This window comes from Coloeus monedula, assembly GCF_965178545.1.
Source record: "Coloeus monedula genome assembly, chromosome: 2".
Taxonomy (NCBI): Eukaryota; Metazoa; Chordata; class Aves; order Passeriformes; family Corvidae; genus Coloeus; species Coloeus monedula.
The window spans coordinates 10,476,041-10,489,249 of NC_138782.1; positions in this window are offsets into that span (position 1 = coordinate 10,476,041).

Genomic DNA, 13,209 nt, shown 5'->3' on the forward strand with positions numbered 1-13,209 from the left:
GGAAAACCAGGGGGAAACCTGTGAGTATATCTGAATTTTTGTAATTATTTCCAACAGCTTGGTCAGGCCAACACTGACCACATCTGCAAAGCCCAGGTTTATTTTTCAGTAGGTAAGTGCTAACTGAGCTGTTGCTCCTTTTTTATGTGCTGCTGCTTGTTTTGCTGTTGAACAACAAAGCTGCCTCAAGCAGTATGTAAGGGAGGAGGCAAAGAGCACACTTCTTATTCCTTTATATTTGTGTTTACATAATCCTAGAAACATTATATGCTCATATAAACAAATATTTCTGTGTACATTTATTATACAACTAATGGTATGTATATGTTACATGATTTTAAAAAGACTTGCCACCCTCAAGTGCTCACTGTGGGTATGGTGCTGTGTTCAGGACTTGGTGCACACAAAATCACTGTGTTGGTGTTTGGCTCCATCCACAGCGAAGCTGCAAAGTGTTGCTCACAGTCCATCACACTCTCTTGACTAATGGAGAAGAACTCCAACCCTATTCCCTGGCCATTTGGATTTAGCTTGTCCCACAAAATGCCTGGCTAAACCATGTTTCTTGCAGCCTGCAATGTCCTCTTCCTTTCCTCCATGAATCAAAGGTGTTGCTTATGCCTGGAGGTTTCTAAACTGAACCAGAAAATACTACATTTGGGCACTGGATCTGTGGAAAATGCAAGTGTCATCAAGATAGGAGGCACCATGAACATCAACTTTCTGCAACGTAATTTACTGCTGCTGTCTGTCTGGGACAGGTACTGTCCTCTTGGTAGGATGCAATCACAGATACTGTAAGCTTGCAACCATATGTTGAATATTTTATGGTTTAATAAATCTAGTTCACTAGTAAATTTATTAAAAAATACATTTTAGAATAATGTCCTCACCCAGACTGAGTTTTAGGGCCTGTCAAATGCAGCTTGGCATTTTCTAGAAGGGACTTGACACCAAATGTGCTGCTACCATTGCCTGGGTCAGAGTGGCTCTCCAGGCGTCTCTACCCTGCTTAAGCAGCAGCTGTGCTGACCCCGTTCACACCCAGGCTTTTCCTGTGGAGAGGCATCCTTGGGTTCAGACAAACACAGTTCCACCTGTGTGAACTGTTCTCCTTGTAGCTTGTGAAACTGAGGAGTCAGAGGGTAAGGAGAGGATTTTCTTGACTGCTCCCTCAGGAAGCCTACAAATGCTTCTAAGAAGCCTCTCCTCATAGAAGCAGCATCAGGTCAGGAATGGCAGAGTGAGTGGAGGGCAACTGCAAGGGATAACCAGTCAGGATCCCTCCAGCTCTGTTCTTCTGTACGGGGACCAAGGTAACAAGCATTTCTCAGGAATGCAGCTGCCTAGCGTTGCCTTCAGGGGCAGGGTGCATGTGAGGAATTCACCTGGCCTCCTTTAATCACTCGGTAGGAAGTTTTTCTCACTCTGCTTGGAGAGCTTGTAATTTAAATAGGCAAAAAAGACTTATTCCTGTTGAGAAAACAAGTCCAAGAGTTTGAATGACTTCCATAAAGTCATATGGGGGTTTTGTGACACAGTCTGGCCTGGAGTATCCTGAGCACAAGTTCACCGCCATCTTCATCCAAAGGCAATTTCTCCTGTCATCCTGGAGGTTAATCAGGAAGTTCAGGCTTTGTCAGGAGCCTTGCTGCATGGAGCATAAACCAAGCTGCCAGCAAGAAGTGTGTAAATCTCCTTGCTCTACTAATTCCACTTAAAAATGCAAATTTGAAGTAGCTGTCAGGATGCCTGGAAACGAGGTTTTGCATGTGTTCTCAGTTCTTACCACAGATAGGACTTGTCTTCTGTAATAAAAGAAATGCAGCCTTTTTCTGTGAGAGCAATGAGGAGATGCTTTCCTTTGTTCAGCGCACGATGTTAGGAGAGTTAACATCGTCCTAACTCCTTTTCCAGGATGTTCAGTCTATTGGTATTTTCTTAACATTTGTACTTAGGCAATTAAATTCCTTAGAATCTTGATGACATACGTGGAAATAAATAGAAAAATGTTTGGCTTCAGCCCAGAGACAAGATATTTCAATGGTGGAAAGTATGTGTGTATTTTTGGGGTCGTATACTTAGATCCCCACAAATATTTTTAGTTGCTTCCCTGCATTAAAGCACAACCATCCCATGCCATTCATCTCATTCCCTCATTCCCCACTTGTAAATTCATTTAGGAAGAGTTGACAGGCTTTGGTTTGGCTTCTGTTAGGTTCCAAGCCTGCTGCCTAACGCCATGTGAGACGGGATCTCACGGCAGCACTCTGGGTGGTTGGAAAGAGAAAGGTTTGTGAGGACTGAAACGCGTCCCATCTCTCTGCGTGAGCCATCCGAGGTGGCGAGGAAAGTACAAAGTGATTTTCAGACTTAATGTAATTCATGTAATCACCTAAGAAGTCACTGATGTTAGGAGTAAGTATCATTGCCTGAGGGAGTGAGAATTAATGCATACTTTGGGATGGATAAGACATTGCCAAGTCATACACAGCCTTAATTCTTATCTAGATTACTTAATTATTATTAATTATATAGAAAATGTCACACGAACTGGCATTCCCTTTTTTGCATTTTCTGAGGTTATGTCACAATGAGCTACTGAATTGGCCAACATCTATTTTAAGGCGACAGGAGTACTATCAGGCTTAGTGCTTTGAGCAAGCACTTTGCCGATTTTCACACTCCTAATTTCCCCACTTCAGTGTTGTGCCAATGTTATCTTATTAACTGATAGAGCTCTTAATGTGACATTTCAGTTGTAGAAAAGAAGAACAGGGATAGGGAACTTGTCAATACAGGGAGACCCTTGAAGTATCAAGTCTGATATGTTTCCAAATGTACCCTATCTTCAAATCTGAGATTTACAGTATGCAGATTACATTTAGCTCCGACCTGATTCAGAAACTAAAAGCTAGGACACTTCTAAAATTTGAAGTATTATCATCCTTGTGCCCCAGAGAGTAATTTCCAGCTTTAAAAGCCCAATTCCAGAACAACTGAACACAAGTGATTTCACTTCAAAAGTGCTTACTCTTTACAACTTCCTGAGAACAATGAAAAAAGCCAGGTTACAAAGTATAACTTTCAACCACATTTTGCAAAAGTGCTGGCCACAACTTACAGCAGAGAGTATTTTGGTGTGGGCAGCCAAAAGAAGCAGTACTCCGCTGGTTTTGTTCGGGAGTCTGAATATTGCAAAATTCAAATCCCAATAAACTTGTTTCAGAAAACTCTGAACAGCTGAAAAAAAAAAAGGAAATAGAAGTTAGGACTGAATGCAGATGTAGGATATATGGTTCATCCTAGATATGAACCTAAGAAGAAATACAATCTTTTTTTAAAATTTCTTTTGAGGGATACCTAAAAGGAAGCTCCCATTGTCACAGTAATGTATGGGTATGGGGCCTGATGTTCAAGCCGAAGTGCCCCCAGCAGTTTCCATGTATTCCTATCAGGAAGGGCAGATGGTCCATGCCTCCAAGAGGAGTGTTCAGACCAACACTGGGGCTCAGGCTGTCGAACTGGTAATGTATATGTACATACGGATATGTATGTGAATATCCTTTTGGAACAGAAATCCAAAACTACCAACATGATCTAAAAGCCTGAGTGATAGCTACCCTTTAAATAACTAAATAAAGAGGTAAAACTCCAGCTGTGTGGCTGACCTTGGTGGCTTGGCAACAATGAATGGGGTTTTCTGTGCAGTGACCCCAAGTCTTGAGGATGGCTGCAGGATTTCTCTGTTCGCTCAGTGAATAGATCTCATTGAACATCCTCATCTTGAGCAAAACCCCAGAACCCTATTAAGTGGTTGAGCCAGCCACAGAAATGAGAAGGCTTCCAAATAGCAAGCAAAATAGCAATAGGATGAAGCAGAGAGATATATTCTGCTCAGAGGAGTTTTCTGCTTTGCTGTGGCTCGAGGGTCACGTGCTGGATGGTCAATGATGCTGTTTCTCGGGGGCCATTGACTGGGCTCTGGGGAAACCATGGGCATTTTGGCAAGCAGGAAGCCTGTGCATTCATTCATCTCTGAAATGGAGGGGTTTGTGGCAAGCCATTTGGCCAGAGCAAGGCAGCCATTGCAACAGTGCCAGTTCCACAGTTTAAATACAGTTTCTGCCACAAGGCTGAGACATAATTGTACTTCCACATGTGGCCAGAAATGCCACAGGCCTGGAGCAGGCTGGAGGGTGATAGGAGTCCTCACACTTAACCCCTGTCTTTGCAGAGAGATTTGAAGGGCTGCAATGTCCCAGAGAGGTAGCAAAAAATACCACATATGTTTAATTTCAAAACTCTAGCAGCCATCACCAATGCAATGCTATCTGCTGCATTTGTGCTTCCCTAGACTTTGAATAAATTGACTGCTTCCAGCAACAGGCAGGAGACAACTGGAGACTGTTCTCCAGTTCCCTGCGGTAAAATCCTGACTCTACTTAAGTCAATGGCGAAAGACCCATACGCTAAAGTGAAGCCAGGATTTCTCTCCTGGGATCTGAAGGGTTTGGATGCCAGTATCTTAAGGCTTGGCACCCAAAATACCTTCTCGACTGGCAGCTCTCTGAGGTGAATTTCCCATGCTGAACTTCTTGTTCAGCCTGGAGGAGACTGAGGGGAGACCTCACTGCGGTTACAACTTCCTGTGGAGGGGAAGCAGAGGGGCAGGCACTGACCTCTTCTCTCTGGTTACCAGTGAAAGGACCCAAGGGAATGGCCTGGAGTTGTGTCAGGGAAGGTTTAGGTTGGATATTAAGAAAGGTTTGTTCATCCAGAGGGTGTTTTGGCACTGGCGCAGGCTCCTCAGGGAAGTGGTCACAGCACCAAGACTGACAGTTCAAGAAGCATTTTGGACAAGACTCTAAGGCACAGGGTGTGGTTGTTGGGGTGTCCTGTGCAGGGCCAGGTGTTGGACTTTGATGATCCTTGTGGATCCCTTCCAACTGAGGATATTCCATTATTCTCCTTCCCCCATCCTTCTCAGGGACACTAGGTACAATGGCAGTCTACATCCACAAAAAGGGATTTCTTATACTACACAGTGCACCAGCTCCCCAGCTCTGTCTTAAAAGGGCTGTTTGAAATGGGAGCCGCTTTCTGCTCCTGTAAAGGAGCTAGTGTCCTAGTGACAGCTGAGGAAGGGTTTTGTGGGACCCTAGGATCACTGATTTTAAACTTAGCACCTTGGCTTGTCACCCATATTTCCTGTGTCTGATTACCAGAACTTGTCATTTACTTGGACCTTCACAAAAGAAATGTAGCTAGGAGGAGTAAGCAGTTTTGACTTAAAAAGTTACAAATTGGCAGGGAGATTCGCTCAGCCACATTTCACTCATTTTTGACAGCTTGCAGGGTTTCAAGCTGGCAGCAATTATTTCTGATATTAAGTTGAAATTCCAATCAAAGATTTAAAAAAAGGCTGAAAGGATGCCTATGTACTAACATTCATGACCAAAAGGTCCTGCAACAAAGAAGTACCTCTGAAAGGACTGTGTTTTCAAACCCACTCACATACATAACATTTTAAGAGCTGTCACCATCAGAGCACGTTTTATGGCCAGTTCCTGAAGGAAGTGGTTGTAAAGATGTGGCATGAAGAGCAGCAAATCCAGGTGCTGAGCAGAGAGCTTTTGAAATTAGAGCAAATGCGTGATGCTTTTTTCTAACCAGAACAACTGCTGTTTGTGACCATCTGAACTTTGAGCTACAAGAAAATGTCTTTAGGGTTCATCAGGCTGATATCCTGTCTCTAACCACAGCTTGTACCAGATACTTCAAAGGAAAAGAATACAAGAAACTCTGTATTGGAATCATCTGCTAGCAGAGGAAATTTCTTCTCAACATCAGACAATTTGTCATTGATTTATCCCCTCAAACAGGAAAGTTTATGTGCCTCTTAAAAAAAAATCCAGTTGAATGTAAGTGTGATGTGAGTTTATTCATTAACCCTAACAAAATTTTATTTGAAATATGTTTGATTTCTCTAAAATAACATAGCAACCCTTCTACCATTTTCTCTGGTTGTTTTCCTAGTGCTGAAGTGACAGTTTGAGGCTTTTTTCCAGTCACCCTTTTGTACAGATCACCCTTGAAATGTGACAATGTTCAGGAGCTGCAGCCCTATGGCAGCTATTTTGCAAATGACAGTGTCTCCTCCTCCAAATCCTTCTCCTGGCAAGAGATTTAATCCCCTTTTATGGATCCTATAATTGTCATTTCCTTATTGTTGGGATGATACTGCGTTCTTATTGTTGTACAGTTTCTCTGGAGCCTCCTGTATATCAAAGACCCAAAACAGATTGAGGGTGTGAGGCAGGTGGTGAAAACACAGCAATTTATTGGTTTGTTTATTTGTCAGATTGCTGACATTGAGCTGGATTTATAATATTTGTTTTCTAGAACTCAGATACTTTCCAAAGCAGCTGTGCTGTAGCTGTGAATGTAAACTAGGATGAACGGGGTGTCTGACAGGAAGGTGTAAAGTCTGTATTTAGGCTCGATGGGCTTTGCTCTGAGAGGTGTTGAATGTCTTAATTTTTTCTGAAACCCACAAGCTTGGTAGGTGTAAAACATTGGCCCCACTGAGGTCAATGGCAAACTTCCCACTGACTTTAGTAAAGTATAATCACCGCCAAAATACAGGGTTAGAACACTCTAATTTTTGGCAGCTATTTCTCTAAGAGCCTGGCTAATGCTCAGAACAATACCAGAATGCCTCTGTGTGCTTTATTTCTTTGTGCAAAGGTCTGTGCATTTTCCCAAAACCTATAAAGAAATACAGGAAAATTCTGCAGCCTAAGTTGCCATCACAATGCATTTAAGGCTCATTTATTCAGTCTTAGTCACAAACAACACAAAGAACTGCTTTGCTTAATACAAGGCCTGGACAGTTGTGCAATTCAGCCAAATAGTAGAAACTTGGTGGTTCTGATGCAGAAACGCACTGGTTGATGTTTGGACTCTAATGCAAGACTTCTAATTTGGTTGTTTAGTGAATTTTAATTACTTCAACATGAAGTACAGATGAGCAGCACCTCCGGAAACCAGGTCACAGATCACTGAAAATAGTAGGTACAGAGCTTTCTAAGATGTGGGTCCTAAGGCTCTGCGCCTCATTGAATTTAATTACAGCTTGGAGTAAAAAGACACACACAAATTCATCTTTGGCTTGGTTTCTTACAGATTTGTATTTGCACCATTAATCTTCTGCTTGTCCTGCTCCAGTAATGCTTCTTGAGCCACATGTCCACGGAAAGCCAGACTGAGGTCTCAGAGACATTAATTTCCTACAGGCTTAATAAAAGTAGGCGGCTGGGTAAAACAGAGAGCTCTTAGTACTCTTGCTGAGCTCATCCCTGATTAGACACTGGGCAAACAGTGTGGGAAAACCCTTGTTACAAGTGCCTTACCTGTGGTTAAACTCAGCTGGCAGTCATGCCCTGCTGGACACGAAACAGCCACCCCACAAGAGCAGTTTTGCTTTCACACCATACCTGGTCTCACTTAAACAGCCAGTCGTGCTCAGACACATCCTTTAGAAACCAAGCCCTGTTTATTTCATCGCTTGTGGAATACTTGTTTTAACATATACCAGTGATATCTCGGAGGGAAGTGACATGTTTTCCCAATCAGAGCAAATAAATATGTCGAGTAATGTCCTGGGTTTTTTCAGTCTGACTCTTAGCTGCTAGAGGGTCTGCTTCACAATTTGTCAATTCAGCTGCGAGTGTTGGCTGCATCTTTGAAGGACTGTAGGTGGATGATTTTTTTTGTTGTTGTTGTCAGATTAAAGTCTGCTTTCACCTTTTTTTACCACTTTCTTTTGCATCAATATGAGTATCTTTCCATCATGCAGCTAAATTATTGTAGCTGGAAAGCCAATGATTCCAAGAGATTTCCGTGGGCTTCTGCTTGCATGATGAGAGAGATTCCAGTGCTCCAAAAGGCTTAAAATAACTTAAAATACCTTGCTAATAATAACAACCCAAAAGGGAATAGTCCAGCTGACTGTATGTGGACCAGACTTAATCAATTAACACACTGAGATAATGACATGCCAGCCTATGGAGCCTTCTAAATATAATCATGTGTGAAGAAGGCCACTGACTACAGGAGGGCTTCGCGAGTTAAATAGCACAGAACTGCCAATATTTAGATCTGGGATTTCAGGAAGGCCACACAGAGATGGAGAGCAACAGCGACTTCTGAAGAAATGTGCATCTTTCCGTGTTAATATCTCTACTGAAACCATGGTTCAGGGGACACTGACACCAGAAATTTATTTCCACTGCCATCCTTTATGGCTGGTGGTTGCAAACTGATACCTGTTGGAGTTGTTCAGCCAGTGGGATTGTTCCCACGTACATCATTGCAGAGCACACGGAAACTTTGCTTGCCTTGAAGGTTTCGGTCGTATGTGCCGCCGTATTGTTCGAGCTCATGTGAGCTGAAGTTTGTATAACAGCTCTTAAAAAAGTGGGCCTCAAAATGTCAAAGGGAGCCCCCTTTCATGTAAAAGATGAAAGCCACATTGTCTTGGCTGAATTCCAGCATCTATCCTTGTGTGTTCGAGCGGATGATGGAGGATTTCTGGTGGTGCCTCCTGAACCGGGTGCCCTTTTACAGCCAATAAAGCTAAGTCGATTTGCCTTGATTTTGCCGTGAGCTAAGTTGCGTACAAAGGGGTTACAGTAACCTCTTAATTGGTGGCTGCTTGAATGTGTGTGTGAGCCCCCAGTTCACCCATGTGTACAAGGAAGGCAAAAGAGGGGTGCCTTCCTTTTTGATCCTTTTATTTAATCTGGTTTGATTGTAAGATCTTCCAGGCAGAGATTTTTACCACATGGTTGCACATTGTCTGCTGTGTTGGGGACCCTGGTTCCAGTGGTAAATAACAGCCCTCAGCAGTTACTCTCATGTGAATAAAATATGACCAGCAGACTGATCTGAGTCATCTATCAAATAACCCACAGCTCCACCCGCATACAGCTCCTCCATATGAATCCTGAGGTTAATTAAAAGAATCTAAAGAATGATAGGGTTAGAGTGATTTTGGTTGAGCACCGAAGATTGATGTAACCTCACAAGCTCCCCATGCTGTTCTTCCAGGCTTGGGGTTTTGCATTGTTGCTGGCTAGTCCCCAAAAGACCAGGACTAGGTTTCTAGCTGCTCTGTGGAGGCTATGCCAAGCTACAGGTTTAAATATTCATTGCATTCTTCACATGCCAAATCATCTAAGTTGGAAAGCAGGAGTCTAAGATTTTGCAAAGCTGCTCTTGCACAAAAAGACCATTAAAAATTCATCGTGACAGAGAAAAAACAACAACATTGCCAGTAGTAGGGAACTTTCTGTTGACTTGGCTAATGCTGTGTGGAGCTAACCCACATTAATCCACTTAAATGGAAGGGTGAGACTGATCCAGTAAAAGCAATAAATCCTCTTTAGAGCTGACCAGACTCAAGTTGCACTATAGGGGAACCAGAATGAATGGCAAACAGTTGGCAGGAGGTAACTGGATGGGGCCTGAATTTCCAATTCACCAGGTAATTTAACCCACAGCATCCCCTTTCCCTTATATGCGCAAACCAGTTGTGGGTAGGACCATATCCCAAAGTTCTTGGTGGAATAATAGACTTCAGGATGCGGAAACTCCTTGCCAAGACAGATCTGGAAAGACTGAAGTAGCTCTCTGTCATCACAGGGACTGGGTACCTGAGATGCCTGTGTTGGAAGAGTTATTGTCCCAGGCAGCTCAAGCAAAAAGGGTGAAATGCAGGGAGCAGAGATGGACAGAGAAATGCCCGTCCTAGAGCTGGTGGGGCTCTGCCTTGCCTCGGAGGCAGCTTGCAGATGTTAAGAGAGAATGGCCAGCTGCTTGCTGCCTTGGGACTAATTGGGTTGCTGTTAAACTCCACAGAATTACATCCGAAGCTGAACTGGCTTGGGAGCAAGTGGATCTGTGTGCCTGGGAAGTGGCTGTTACTATCAAAGAGCAATTTTCTCAAGGCTGACCTAAGACATGGAACTATATCCAGACTGGGTGAATATCTCTGTTTCCTTATTCCTCTGAGAAACTGGGCCTGAATTTAAAAGGCTGTTTAACACTTTGAAGCCACCCACAGTTCTGTCTTTGCCTCCCACGCAAGCTCCAAGGAACTGACTCATTCCCACCGTATTTTCAGCTGTGCATAGATCCTGCTCACAGCCCGGGAAGTTCCCCGTTCAGCCAAGCAAATCAAGTGCACATTGTGACTTGAGTTAGCTGAGCTTGAAAGGGTTTTGCGACACCAACTCACAGCCGACCGTATCTGAAGACATCTGGCCTGCCTTTTAAAGTCGAGTCGCAGCCATATTCTTGAGTTAGCTGTATAATTTATGCCTTATCTCCTGTTCTCTATTCATGATGCTTCTTTATGTTAAATAGTTGTTTGTGAAAATAAGTGACACTGTCATCTGCTGTTAAATGAAAAGAGGTCTGCTCACAAGCAGGCATTCACCTCTCCTCTCCCCTTCCAAGTGGCAAACTCTTGTTTCTCTCTCCATGAGGACACTGCTTTGGGTTTTGCAGCACTTTGAAGGGTGTGAGTGGTACATACAGCTCTGGGTGGTTTGTGACTCAGGAAAGCTTTTCTGCGAGGGGAGATGTAGGGTTGTCCCTCTGTCTCTTGCCAATCTGGTGAGCTAAAATGCTCTTTCCAGTTGGACTAAAGTCCTGACATCCCTGGATTTCTAGTTCACTCATTCTTTCACTGCTGAGAAGAATAACTCACTTCTTGCTGACATCATGCTGTCCTCCCGCTATGCCATATCCACTGTGAGTCTTTAAAGCTTCATGCTATGCCTGAACAATTACACCCACGTTTTGACTGGGAAACAGAGACAAATGAAGGCAGTTAGAAGGAGGAGGTGGGAGCCTTGCCTTCTATTTCTGTTCTTCACACTGGGCTCGTTACTGCCGTCTTTCCCCCTGCCTGGTAGCAAATTTCCGGCAAATGTATTGGGGTCACCACTCCCTGCTTCTCTGCAGAAAATAACCCTGGTCTATTTGGGCTCTGGATCACTTCTGCATGCTGTTACACCACAGCACAGTCTTTACAGATAAACATTTGCAGGTTTGTAAGCACAGACCTACTTACTACATCATTACAGAAGAGATGGGGAGTAAACATCCTTTGCAGTACAAAGGAATTGTCAACAAACTCAGAGAAGGGGAGGAATATCCAAAGGGACCCTCCATTTTTGTCTTGTTGCATTTGGTTTCTTTCATGCAACTCACTGAATGTTTGCCCCCCTCTGCAAAAATCCAAGGCAATGGCCTGGCTGTTGTCTGCACTATTAGCTAATGAAGTCAGGAATTTACCTCTGTCACCACCTGGGAACTGAATAATATAAAACCCAGCTCCTCCAGCCTACTGGCACTGGGCTGAGTTCCATCAGCTTCTGAGGAGCTTTTTGGAGTGCAGAGTCCTGACCTGCTCACAGTGGCTAGTATGAGCTGAGACATGAATAAACAATAAAGGAGATAAAGGAGAGGCTGGGTTAAAAGCAACAGCTGTTTCCTATGGACTCCTGAATAAACTCTAGCTCCTCTTGCTGATGGGCTGGGCTTTTGTCCTCGTGCAAAGGAATGAACTGCTCTGGGAATCACATTCTGATGTGAGAGTAGTGGTATTTGTGTATCACTAAGTATAAAGGGTCTGTTCAAAAACTTCTAAGAAGAAAAAAATGTATATTTTAAAATGTATTTATTTCAGGTAGTTCCCAAACTTTTAGCTGTGTTATCTAACTTCAGCTGTGGTTCCAGAACAGAATTACACACAGACTTGCACACATAGCTCTTATATGGCAAAGAGGAAAGTCCTTAGCCCAAGAAAGCCTTTTGCTGACTCCAGATGTGTTCCTCTGCCATAAAACACTTTGGAGGCCCAGCGCTACATTACATAAGCCACTCAGTGGTTTTGACATTCATTTCATCAGGAGCAATCCCTTCTCTGTGTAACCAAGCAAAAGGTTTAGCTTGAGAATTTCTAAAGCTGGACTTGTGGGAATGACTCCATCTGTTAAGCATGAACCTCTGCTCTGCTCTACCCCCAGGAGTTCACATCAAGTTTTGGAGCTTTAGGCATTTGCTCCTGATTTCCACCAATGGAGCAGAGAGATGAGCTTGGCCAGGAGAAGTGGATTTTCCTCATACTTCTGTTGTGTAAGCTCATCGCATTTGTTTGGAAATCAAGCATTTTTCTTTTATAGAGAAGCAGAGGTTTTGGTTATCTCAGTAGTACAGCAAGAGGAAATTCTAATATCAGATCCAGGAAACAGATAAACACAATATATCTTAATGCAACAATGTCCTTTGCAGTTTACTACTAGCAAGTTACTATATCTGAAAATTCTTTAGAAAGTCTATTCACTCAGGTAATCTCTTACTTTGGTGAAGGCCTGGTCACTTTTGATAACATGTGTAAATCCTCCCACAAATTATTCCAGATTAGTGAGTTCCCTATCCTCTCTGTGTCCCAGCTGCAGAAGGGTGGCCGCAAGCTGCCGTTGACATTGTCACCGCAGAGACCTTCCCCACAAAAATAAAGATCATGTAGGGAGCCAGAGTTTGAAGTAGACCCATTTTTAATTTTTCCTCCCTTTTTTCTTTTTTTTTAAATTTTTGTTTTCTTTTTTTTATTTTTAAGCAGTGTGTATAACCTGTTTTAATATGTGAATAAGCAGAACCTGGAGTGGGTCCAGTGGTGTATCTCCCTCTTCACTATGAGGCACTTGGCTCCAGCTGCAGTGGGAATTGAGGGCATCTGGGTCTAGTGGGCTGTACTGTGGGGCTATTTTTGACTCTCTGGGGTGGCTGCAGGGTACCTGGGCTGCTGGCAAACTGGCCAGCTTAGGAGAACAGAGCATACCAACCCCGTCTCCTCAGTGAACAGCAAAACGGAGCTGTGACTCCATCAAGGTTGTCTGTATCTTCTGGTTTTTTAAAGGGGGAAGGGTAGGTAAAATCCTGGAAAAGTGAAACCTAAGAGCAATCAAGCCTCAAAACTTCTATTAATATGTTTGAAATGAGTAATGCCTTGCCTTAGAGCAAACCTAAATATATAAAAATACAAACCCACTAAATTTCTAATGCTGTTTCAGAAGACAGTGTGTTTGTTTTAAAGTTTAATATTAGTTACAACTCAAGTCAATCCCTTCAATA